The sequence below is a fragment of the Passer domesticus genome, chromosome W, assembly GCF_036417665.1.
Source record: "Passer domesticus isolate bPasDom1 chromosome W, bPasDom1.hap1, whole genome shotgun sequence".
Lineage (NCBI taxonomy): Eukaryota > Metazoa > Chordata > Aves > Passeriformes > Passeridae > Passer > Passer domesticus.
In genome coordinates this window covers 4,098,685-4,105,180 of record NC_087511.1, presented here as the reverse complement: position 1 = coordinate 4,105,180, position 6,496 = coordinate 4,098,685, and positions in this window count along the sequence as shown.

The window sequence follows — 6,496 nt, the reverse complement described above, 5'->3', positions numbered from 1 at the left end:
TTGAAGAATCTTTCCTGTAAAATGAGCTCCCCTATCTGAGTCTATTGCATCCACAATCCCATATCTTGGAATTATTTGTTCTAAAAATACCTTAATAACTTATCCAGTTGTGAAAAGCGCCAATCACTTGTTTTTGAAATTTTAAAAGTTTAATAGTAATAAAATGGTTATAAAAATAGTAATATAATTAGAATAATAAAATTTGAACATTTGAGATTAGGACAATATGAAACAAAACAAAGAGATACGGACGTCCGGGTACCTTTTTCAGGGCAACACAAGCCCGAAAAATTACCCCCATTAACAGAGGATTAACCCTTAAAAGCAATCGCCTGTTGCATATTCATACATCTCACACATGATGCATAAATTCCATTCAAACACAGGATTCTGTCTGGTCGCTGTCAACTTCTTCCTCTTAATCCACATGCCGTCTTCCTGTCTGAGCGAGGTGGGAAGAAGTTAGTTTTCTGCTGATAAGGGAGCAATAAATTCCCTTCCTCTGAAAGATTTAGGTGTCCTGTGGCTCCTATCTGGTGGGAGTCCTTTCTTAAACAAATATCTTGCATAGCTGTTGCCTTAAGATTAAGGCGTGACGACCTGGTTCCAAAGAACGCAACACGCCGACCCAATGCTTTTTGGGCTGTTCGGGCTAAGGACACGCAGACATCAATATGTTAGACGGTCCAAGAGCCCTTTATTGGTTTTCTCCTCAGTATATATACCCTTGGTTCTCCTTCTACTTTCTGGGGTCTAACTTTTACCTTTTATGGTTAGTGAGGAAACTGGGTAGAGGCCATGTTAGGAGGGGTTACATTCTTGGCCTCTTTTCCTGTGGCTATCCCTTATCTCTGGGAGTCAGGGGAGAGAGAGGGGCCCTATCAGGTTTCCGTGACAGCCCGGGATCTTCCGATCGCCTGTCCCTATTATCTCTGCCACATCTCCCCCCCCCCTCCCGCAAATGGATGAGGTAGTCATCTACATGCTGATATGAGGTATCTAAGGTTGTCGCTTGACAAGGAAAGGGGATTTGGGATTCCTGAGTTAGTTTTTCTGCCTGGCAAGTTCTCTCTCGGGTTCTTGCGTCCGGCAGCGTTCCCTGTTGAACTCCCTGTTGAATTCACAGCATCGGATGTCTGCCTAAGAGCAGGATGTTGGTCCGTTCCAAGCGGGTCCGGACGAATGAGACTAGCTTGTTCAGTAGGCATGGTCCGAAGGTGACGGCTAGAAGCAGGATTGCTAACGGACCTATTAGGGAAGAAATTAGAGTGGTTAGCCATGGTGATTGATTGAACCAGGATTCGAACCAGCTTTGTTGGTCGTCTCTGTCTCTCTGTCTCTGAGCCAGTCTGTTTCGGAGTTCTGCCATGGAGTCTCTGACGACTCCTGTGTGGTCTGCGTAGAAACAGCATTCCTCCTTCAAGGCGGCGCACAGGCCTCCTTGTTGCATGAGTAGGAGGTCCAGTCCCCGCCTGTTCTGCAGGACCACCTCTGAAAGTGAGGAAACTGATTTCTCTAGGAAGGATATGGATTTTTCTATTCTCTGCAGATCCTCGTCGACGGTCCTCTGCAGCTGGGACAAACCTTGGTGATGGGTCGCCAAGGCCGTGACTCCCGTTGCTGTTCCTGCTGCTCCTAGGCCGAGCAACATTGCGATTGTTATGCCTGTTATTATTTCTCTCTTGTGGAGTCGGCTGGGTTCTCCGAGGAGTTGGTACACCTCCTCGTCTGAGTGATACAGGATCCTGGGAACGATCAAGACTTGGACACAGAAGTCTGTTGAGTCATTGAATTTGTCTAGGAACACACAGGGACTCACTCCGGATCTTTGGCAAACCCACATGCCCGATGCGGATGGGACTACCCACTTTTTTCTCCTGTCGGGTTTGACTACTTTGGTGCACACGTTGCCTTCCCGCCTAGCTAGGGCTGCATTTCCAAAGCATCTCCCCCTCCCCGTGACCTGACTCAGGGTGATTCCTTTGCGGGGAGTGTCCCATCTACATTGGTGAGGGGCGTCTGCTGAGGAATATGTGAAAGGGGCATCTAAGGCGACTCCTTCGTAAAAGGGTGGTTTGACATCGTAACATAGCCAACAGGAATCGGTTAGGTTAGGGTTGGATTCGTTCAGGGATAGGAAGGTAGCTTCTAACATACGAAGGATTGGGTCCGAATCTGACTCTGCTAAGCGATCTGTCTGAATGGTTCTCGCTAGGCCTGTCTGGGTATTCGCGACCCTTGTAGGTAAGGTTTTGGGGTAGGTCGTGTTTTTCCCTTTTTGCGCGCTTTTGATTGCCTTGTTTGGTCCGACCGCTCGGGGTACTGATGGTATGAGCCTGATAATCTGCACGTTTACCCACTCGTTTGTCCTGTGAAGGACTACTGTCCACATTTTTCCGAAGGCCCAACTGGGGTCTCTGGGCTGCAAGACTGTCATGTTGTACCTAATGCATTTCTGGATTTTTGGGAGTTTGTGACTGTTTCGATAGGTGCTTTCGTGATGGAAGAGTGGTGTTTTGCAGCCTTTTGGCGCCCAAGTGAACTGTAAGAATCTGTCGGGTTCCTGTGGGTCCCACCCCGGCCCTGTCGGTCTGGCGTCTGTGGCTATCGTTTCGCAACCGTAGTGTCCGCAATATCCCCACCCCGGGCGATTACAGTAACTTTTTCCGGGGTTTGAGGCTGGGCACCAATAGGACAGGTATGTGTTTTTGGCGTATGGGGAATGAGGGTCTGGCTTTGGTCGTCCCGGGAACAGGTCTGTAATGCAAAGTATGAAGGATGGGGCGTCTGGTGTAATGACGTTTCTGAGCACCTTGTCATTGGTGAGGTGCCGTATGACCCACCTGAATGGCTGATGGGGATAGTACTGTGAGCTGGCTTGCCCCCTGGCAACTAGCCCCAGCAGCAACATTACCCAGAGATACCCTTGATGACTGGATCTCGCCCGTGCTGGTCCTTCGGGTGCTGTCTGGCGGCTCGGTGGTCTGTCTCTCTCCTCCGGAACGCGAGCGTGCACGTCTCGCGGACGTCCCTCGATCATGTCCTGTAAACAGAGACTCGCTATTCTCGTTAGCATCACTCTGCTCCTTTTGGAGATCTGGTTTGATCGATTTAAGTGGACACCACCTGATTTCTCCGTCTTTTTTGACTGCTGCGTACCCTCGTCCCGTGAGCATTAGCCTCCAACCCCGTTCCCATTCGCCTAGCTCGTTCCTTATTATTACTTGTGGACCCTCCTCCTGCATTTGAGTGGTCCAATGTTTTTGGACGGGACTGTTTGTCTCGTCCCCCCTGGGAAATTGATTGAGTGCTAACAAAGCTGTTGCCAGTATGCGTGCCTGCTCTCCTGGGGGAATGGAGTTGGCAAAGCCGTCCGCTCTTGCCAACACCTCTATTCTGGTTTTTAGGGTCTGATTTGCCCGCTCTACTATTGCCTGCCCGGTACTGTTGTAAGGGATACCTTGTACCAGGGTGATACCCCATTTTTTGGCGAATTCTTGCACCTGCTTGGAAGTGAAATTCGACCCGTTATCTGTTTTGATTTGTTTGGGGACACCGAGCCATGCCATGGCTGTCAGCCAGTGCTGAATCGTGGCCTTTGAGTCCGTTTTGAGGTGCTGTGTGGCTACTATTGTTCCGCTGAAGGTGTCTACTGTCACTGCTAGCCACGCTCTTGGCTTCATCAGTTGGCACACGGTGAAGTCTGATTGCCAGATTTCTGAGGGCTTGAGGCCTCTTGGATTGACCCCGCTGGTCCACAGTGGTGACTTCTGGCAATGAGGACAGGTCGCCACTACGTGTTTCGCGTCCGCTGTCGAGATTCCGCATCTCTTTGCCAGTGCTTTTGCCCCGATGTGAAGCAATTCGTGCAGCTGACGTGCTTCCTGCAACGTCCAAACTCCCTTCGCTGCGGCATCCCCTTTGTCGTGTTCGATGCCCAAGGCTGCTTCCCCTTCAGGAGGTTGTATAAAGGGTCCATGACCTCCGGAGGAACCAGGATGATGTTGCGAAGCCACTGCAGTGATCCTACCAGGCGCTGGACGTCGTGTAGCGTCTTGACGTCTCGGTTCACTCTCACCCTTGGAGGGGTCACGTAGGAGCTTGTGATCCCTACTCCCAGGAATGTCACGCAGGGTCCCTTCTTGATCTTTGTGCTCACGATCTCGAAGCCGTTGGCTCGCAGGGTTTCTGTGACTGTGGACACCAGGTGATCCACCTGGCTTGTTGATGGAGCTGCGATCAGGATGTCGTCCATGTATTGGATGATGGTTGCGGTGGGATAGGAGTGTCGAACTGGCGTCAGCGCTTTGTCCACGGAGATCTGGCATATAGTCGGACTGTCCACCAAACCTTGTGGTAGCACTCTCCACGGGAAGCGCAGATTTGGCCGCTTACCATTCGGAAACGCAACGGAAAAGGCGAATCGTTCTTTGTCCTCAGGGTGCAAAGGTATGGAAAAGAAACAGTCTTTGATGTCCAGCACTGCGCATGGCTGTCCCTCGGGTATGGCTGAGTTTGCGGGTATCAGGGTCTGAACTGGACCCTTGGGTTGAATTGTCTTATTCACTTCTCTTAGGTCGTGGATGAGGCGATACCCTTCCCCTGACCTTTTGGGGATCACGAATACAGGGGTATTCCATGGGCTAGTGGACGGTTCTATGTGACCCTTTTGTAACTCGCGATCGACCAATTCTAATAAGGCTGCTACTCGAGGCTCAGATAGGGGCCACTGCTCGACCCATATGGGGTCTGATGATTTCCAAGTTATTTTGATTGGCAGCACTGGGTGTATGGCAGTGGCCCTCATTATAAATTTGTGATCCTGACTCCTAACATAGCAAGGACGTCCCTTCCTAACAGGGGTGGAGAATTCTGCAGGATGTATGGATAGACTGCTACTGTTTTTTCTGGTCCCCCTTTTGTGTGAAGCGTTATAGCTACCAGCTGGGTGCTCTTCCACGCTCGGGATTGTCCCCCTACTCCGTTCACTGGTGGGACTTCTTTAAATTGCCAATGTCTGGGCCAACTTGCTAGGGGAAAAACCGTGCAATCTGACCCCGTATCCGCCCAAAACTGAAGCCCTATGACGTGGGGGTCTAGGCTGTTATAAAGGCGGCATGCCGCCCACACCTTTGAAGGCTCCTTCCCTATTTTCATGGCCAAGGCCACCCAGGGGCCCCGCTCTGGGGCATCCCCTGCTGGCCCTGCGGCATCGGCGTGGTTTGTGGCTGTGGCGGATGCGAAAGTACCGCTGGTGGTGCTGGGCAGCTCTGCCATTGTATTGCTGGCAGGGGTGTGGTACTGACTGCTCCCTGTGATGGCATAGGGTAAGAGGGTCCCCTGCCCCACCGGGGATTGGCATAGGTGGGCCGTCTCATATTCATTGCGGGAGGAGGCCGAATATGGCCCATGTAGCTCCTCCCTCTCCCGTTTCCCCGGGGCCTAGACCTGCAATCCCTGGCCATGTGACCCTTCTTCCCACAGCTCCGGCAAATCTCCCCTGTGCGTGTCTGGAGCGATGGTGCTGCTAGAGGAGGTTGTGTCGGGTGAGGACAGCTTGCTGCGACATGGCCTGCCTGGCCACATTTAAAGCAAGCCATGACACTGGTTAGGGTATTGACGGCTGCCTGAATAGGTGTCAGCTGTTCCTCCCTTACCACGTGTTTTATCATTCCAGCCAGGTTGGTTCCGGCTGGCAAGGAATGCAGGATCTCTTTGGTGACTGAATTATACTGCTGGCAAAGGCAGTCGGTCACCACTGATTCTATAGCTGTTACGGGTATTGTGGAGGAATCCAGGGCTGTTTTCAGCCGGTCTACGAAATGTGTGAAGCTTTCACTCTCTCCCTGTTGCATGGTAGACCAAGGTGCTGGTCTGGTTACTACCCTAGAAGCTGCCTTTATAGCCTGTCTGGCTGCCCTAGTTGTTGCTCTGACCTCCTCAGCCCGTAGCTGTGCTGCTTGCTGTTGTGGTGTAGCTACGTCGTCATGCTTCCCTAGCAACCTGGCTAAACTCGAGCCATGAAGTTGTTGCCCCTCGCCTGATGCCTGGGCTAAAGTTGTTGAGCAATGGTCTGTCCATTCCTGCTTAAATACAATCATACCTGCCGCATCAAAGATCGTACGAGTGATTTGTCTAATATCGAAGGGAAGTAAATCGTCATTGCTAAAAAGCCCGTCTATTAAAGTAGTGACCACTGCTGAGTTGATCCCTTTTTCTGAAATTGCTTTCGCTATTGTCTGAACCTCTTTTACATTTACTGGTGTATATGTTCGCTGCTGATTTCCCTGGGCCCCTGTAACTCTGACTGGGTAAGCATGAACGCTGGCCATATCCACCCAGTCTGCACATGCTATCTTTATTTTGCCCCAGTCCGTAAGCTTATGTTGTATTTGCTTCCCGGTTTTATTTAAAGCTTTATTCGGTTTCGCTTGAAACCGCGTTAATTCTGCCCTCTCGGTTTCCGAGTCACAGTCAGACTCGGTAAGCTCGGTTG